Source organism: Schistocerca gregaria, chromosome X, assembly GCF_023897955.1.
Source record: "Schistocerca gregaria isolate iqSchGreg1 chromosome X, iqSchGreg1.2, whole genome shotgun sequence".
NCBI classification, from domain to species: Eukaryota; Metazoa; Arthropoda; class Insecta; order Orthoptera; family Acrididae; genus Schistocerca; species Schistocerca gregaria.
Window position 1 is genome coordinate 270,312,433 of NC_064931.1, and position 6,000 is coordinate 270,318,432.

The following is a 6,000-nucleotide window of genomic DNA, read 5'->3' on the forward strand; positions in this document are numbered from 1 at the left end:
GTAGGTTGCAGTAGGTACTGGGAGATGAAGAAGCTTGCACAGGATAGAGTAGCATGGAGAGCTGCATCAAACCAGTCTCAGGACTGAAGACAACAACAACAACAACAATAGAAATAATACACGACTGTAACTACCTTGCATTCAGTGGTAATGTTTATCAACGCCCTCCTGAGAGACAATCTCCACTCCTTCAAAATTAACAATGCAAGTCTAGACCAGATGTGACATGAATCAGAGAAATAGTATCGGCAGCAACTGAGAGATTTATACGAAATAAATTAACAAAACGGGTCAGGAAACTCTTGCAGGAACAATGAAAGAAAACATGCCAAATTTAAAGGGAAGCAAAATCTCCAGGATTGGGGATCCTTTACAGACGCTCGAAATTTAGCGCGGACTTCAATGTGAGACGCTTATAGTAGTTTCCACAACGAAACTTTGTCTCAAAACCTGTTAAAAAATCCTAAGAGATTCTCCTCGTATTTGTAGTATTCTAGTGGAAAGACACAATCTATGCCTTCTCTGCGCGATCGCAATGGAGATACCATCGAAGACAGTGCTGCCAAACAGAATTACTAGACACAGCATTCCGAAATGCCTTCACCAACGAAGACGAAGTTAATGTACCATAATTCGAATCAAGAACAGCTGTAAACACGAATAACGTAGAAACATGTGTCCTCGGAGTAGTGAAGCAACTTAAATAACTTAACAAAAGGAAGTGTTCCGGTCCAGACTGTATACCAGTTACATTCCTCTCACAGTATGCTGACACAATAGCTCCTTACTTAACAACTACATACAACCGTTCCTTCGACCAAAGATTCGTATCCAAGGACTGGAAAGTTCCACAAGTCACACCAATATTCAAGAAAGGTAGTAGGAGTAATCCACTAAATTACAGGTCCATATTGTTAACATAGATATGCAGTTGGAGTCTGAAATATATATTGTGTTATAACATTAGGCATTGCCTTGATGAGAACGGTACATTGACAAACGGTAAACACGGATTTAGGAAACATCGTTCTTGTGAAACACAAGTAGCTCTTTACTCATACGAGGTGCTGAGTGCCATCGACAAGGTATTTCAAATTGGTTCCATATTTCTAGACTCCCAGAAGGCTTTTGACACTGTACAACACAAGCGGCTTGTGGTGAAATTGCGTGCTTATGGAATATCGTCTCAGTAACGTAACTGGATGCGTTATTTCCTGTCAAGGAGGTCACAGTTCGTAGTAACTGACGGAAAGTCATCGTGGAAAACAAAAGTGATTTCAGGCGTTCTCCAAGGTAGTGTTAAAGGTCCTTTGCCATCTATATAAACGATTTGGGAGACCATTTCAGCAGCCCTCGTATGTTTTTTTGCAGATGATGCTGTATTTTATCCACTAATAAAGTCGTCAGAAGATCCAAAGAAATGGTAAAACGATTTAGAAAAGATATCTGTATGGTTCGAGAATTGGCAATTGACCCTAAATAACGAAAAGTTTGAGTTCATCCACATGAGTTCTAAAAGGAATCCGTTAAATTTTGATTACGTAATACATTAGTCAAATACAAAGGCTGTAAATTCAACTAAATACCTAGGAATTACAATTACGAACAACTTAAATTGGAAGGAACACATAGAAAATGTTGTGGGGAAGGTTATCGAAAGACTACGTTTTATTGTCAGGACACTTAGGAAATGTAACATATCTACTAAAGAGACTGCCTACACGAAGCTAGTCCGTTCTCTCTTAGAATACTGATGCACGTTCTAGAATACTTAGCAGATAGTATTAACAGAGTACACCGAGAAAGTTCAAAGAAGAGCAGCACTTTTTTGTATTATCGCGAAACAGGGGAGAGAGTGTCACTGAAATGATAGAGGATTTGGGGTGGACATCATTAAATAAAAGGCATTTTTTGTTGCAGCGGAATCTTCTCACGAAATTTCTATCACTCGTTTTCTCTTGCGAATGCGAAAATATTTGTTGATGCCGACTTACATAGGGAGAAATGATCATCATAATAAAATAAGGGAAATTGGAGCTTGCATTGAAATGTATAGGTGTTCGTTTCTGCCAGGCGCTGTGCGAGATTGGAATAGTAGAGAGTTACTGTAAAGGTGGTTCGATGAACCCTCTGCCAGGCACTTAAATGTGATTTGTAGTGTATCCATGTAGATCTAGGGGGAGGAAGAGAATGAGAGGCATATAGTGGGAAGGAGGACATGGACACAGGCATGGGTAAGGAGCAGTGAGACACAGGAGAGGGAGAGGGAAATGGACAAAACCAGAGGAGATGGTGGACAGAGAGAAGACGAACGAGGAGATGGGCAGAGGAAAGAAAGAAGAGGAGATGCGCAGAGAGAGGGTGGAGGGGGAGAGGAACTGAGTGATGGTGGGTGAGGAGATGGGCAGAGATACAAGGAGGAGGAAATAAACAGAGAAATGGAAGAAATGGACAGAGAGTGAGGAGAGGAGGAGATGAACAGAAAAACAGGGAAGAGGAAATGGACAGATAAAAGGAAGGAAGGAGATGGGCAGAGAGAGTGTGATAAGGAGATAAAGGGAGCGACGAAGAGATAGAGGGGACAGAGGAGATGGATTCAGAGGGAAGGTGATGGCATAGATGGAGAGAAGGAGAAGGAGCAGATGGACAGGATGGCCAGAAGCAGATGGACAGAGAGAGTGGGATGGAGTATATGGACAAAGAGAATGGGAAGGAGGTGCACAAAAAGGTGGGGAAGGAGGAGATGGGATAATAGAATTGGAAAACATACCCAGCCAACCTCGTGTACTCACCTAGTGATAACTGTAAGTTGGTCTTTGTTAGGCAGCGTGTATACGTAATATACAGTCTGTGCTAGGTAGCAACGCTTTACAAAATCATCTGTTGCGGTTCTGAAGGTTTTATAGCCTCAGTAACTAATTTTTCCGAGTCGGACTCTGATTTTCCAGGATTCCATAACTGAAAAATTGGTGTATAACTCAGGGTGAAACTGTCTCAAAACTTTGTTTTAACTTAAAAACAAAGTTTTACTAGACGTGGTAGTATTTCAAATGAAAAGAATAAACTTAAATTACATCCACAAGGGACACAAGTTCTTTGACTAAAATAATAATAGAAGGCAGATCAATCTCATACTTTGTCTGAAATATCGACACTTGGAGGAAGATTCGCAATAAAATAGGGAAGGAGGTCCTCTCTCCATTCGTTGAGCTAGTTTGCCTAAAATAATAATAGAAGACAGATCAATGTCATACTTAATCTGAAATATCGACACTTAGAGGAAGGTTCGCAATAAAATGGGGAAGGGGGTCCTCTCTCCATTCGTTAAGCTAGTGTACCTAAAATAATTATAGAAGGCAGATCAGTCTCATACTTTGTCTGAAATATCGACACTTGGAGGAACGTTCGGAATAAAATGTGGAAGGGGGACCTCTCTCTATTCGTTGAGCTAGTGTAAAGATGATACGCCTGTAAGTCTATCATACACATTCTCTACGTGAAAAAATACACTTACGAGATGTCGTTTACGAAGAAAATTCCTTGTATTGCCACTTCCACTGAGATAAGGCTGTCAAGAGTAGAACATTACCTTCTGCATCCACAATAGAAGCAACTTACGGGGTTCTTTCTTTTTTTCAATATTCACACTATTCGGCTGTAGATCATTCGTGTAAGGGTGTTTTCTGTACAACTGATGAGAGCAAATTAATAGTAACTGCTTGCAAATATGTAATCATTCCCTCGACTGAGGACAGGAATGAGGCTAACTTCACTGAAGAAGCCGGGACGCTGTCTTTATACCAAGATCTCATTAATTCGATCAAGGATGATTTATTTGGTCTGGGAATGCAGTTGCAGCAGCGTCAAATACTGCATTCCGACTGGGTGAAGGGCTGTATTACTTGCTACACATAAGACAATTTCTACCGCCAACATGTTAGACTGCGGTTTGATACCTCTCTGTGTTAATGGACTCTGTGGCTTTCTGACGGTACTTGTGGCCGAAGAGGAAGGATTTATCAAATTCAGAATCTCTTGCTGTAAACTCGGTGTACTTTATTATTTTGTTCTCCTAGCCTTTGTTCTCGCTGTCCAAAAGTATGGTAGTTTCTTTCCCTATGACAGTACGCTTACCGTCAGTGATAACATGGAGCTGAAAGGTTTCACTTGTAAGGAATAGCAAGCTGGCATGAATGGGGTTCATCTTGCCTAGCTCAATAGCCACTAGAGAGGGAGGGCACATCAGGGGCCGGCGATCGGCGCTTAACAGATTGGGAAGTCCCAGAGAGGAACACAGATCTGAGCCACTTCCATAACAAAAGGTGCTGCTCAGGAACTATAAAATTATGTCAGTGTACAATGTATATGAACTACACTCCTGGAAATTGAAATAAGAACACCGTGAATTCATTGTCCCACGAAGGAGAAACTTTATTGACACATTCCTGGGGTCAGATACATCACATGATCACACTGACAGAACCACAGGCACATAGACACAGGCAACAGAGCATGCACAATGACGGCATTAGTACAGTGTATATCCACCTCTCGCAGCATTGCAGGCTGCTATTCTCCCATGGAGACGATCGTAGAGGTGCTGGATGTAGTCCTGTGGAACGGCTTGCCATGCCATTTCCACCTGGCGCCTCAGTTGGACCAGCGTTCGTGCTGGACGTGCAGACCGCGTGGGACGACGCTTCATCCAGTCCCAAACATGCTCAATGGGGGACAGATCCGGAGATCTTGCTGGCCAAGTTAGTTGACTTACACCTTCTAGAGCACGTTGGGTGGCACGGGATACATGCGGACGTGCATTGTCCTGTTGGAACAGCAAGTTCCCTTGCCGGTCTAGGAATGGTAGAACGATGGGTTCGATGATGGTTTGGATGTACCGTGCACTATTCAGTGTCCCCTCGACGATCACCAGAGGTGTACGGCCAGTGTAGGAGATCGCTCCCCACACCATGATGCCGGGTGTTGGCCCTGTGTGCCTCGGTCGTATGCAGTCCTGATTGTGGCGCTCACCTGCACGGCGCCAAACACGCATACGACCATCATTGGCGCCAAGGCAGAAGCGACTCTCATCGCTGAAGGCGACACGTCTCCATTCGTCCCTCCATTCACGCCTGTCGCGGCACCACTGGAGGCGGGCTGCACGATGTTGGGGCATGAGCGGAAGACGGCCTAACGGTGTGCGGGACCGTAGCCCAGCTTCATGGAGACGGTTGCGAATGGTCCTCGCCGATATCCCAGGAGCAACAGTGTCCCTAATTTGCTGGGAAGTGGCGGTGCGGTCCCCTACGGCACTGCGTAGGATGCTACGGTCTTGGCGTGCATCCATGCGTCGCTGCGGTCCAGTCCCAGGTCGACGGGCACGTGCACCTTCCGCCGACCACTGGCGACAACATCCAAGTTCTGCGGAGACCTCACGCCCCACGTGTTGAGCAATTCGGCGGTACGTCCACCCGGCCTCCCGCATGCCCACTATACGCCCTCGCTCAAAAGTCCGTCAACTGCACATACGGTTCACGTCCACGCTGTCGCGGAATGCTACCAGTGTTAAAGACTGCGATGGAGCTCCGTATGCAACGGCAAACTGGCTGACACTGACGGCGGCGGTGCACAAATGCTGCGCAGCTAGCGCCATTCGACGGCCAACACTGCGGTTCCTGGTGTGTCCGCTGTGCCGTGCGTGTGATCATTGCTTGTACAGCCCTCTCCCAGTGTCCGGAGCAAGTATGGTGGGTCTGACACACCGGTGTCAATGTGTTCTTTTTTCCATTTCCAGGAGTGTATATTATACAAGTAAAACAAGGACACAGATTTCAATTTGTCAATGTGACGAGTGACGTAAGATTAATATTTTGGATATATTCCAAAAAGTCTGTTGGCCAGAGAAAGTGTTTAAACTCGGAAGAGTGATCCTGGAGCCACTCTGTAGCAATTCTGGACGTGTGCGGTGTCGCATTGTCCTGCAGGAATTGCCCAAGTCCGTCG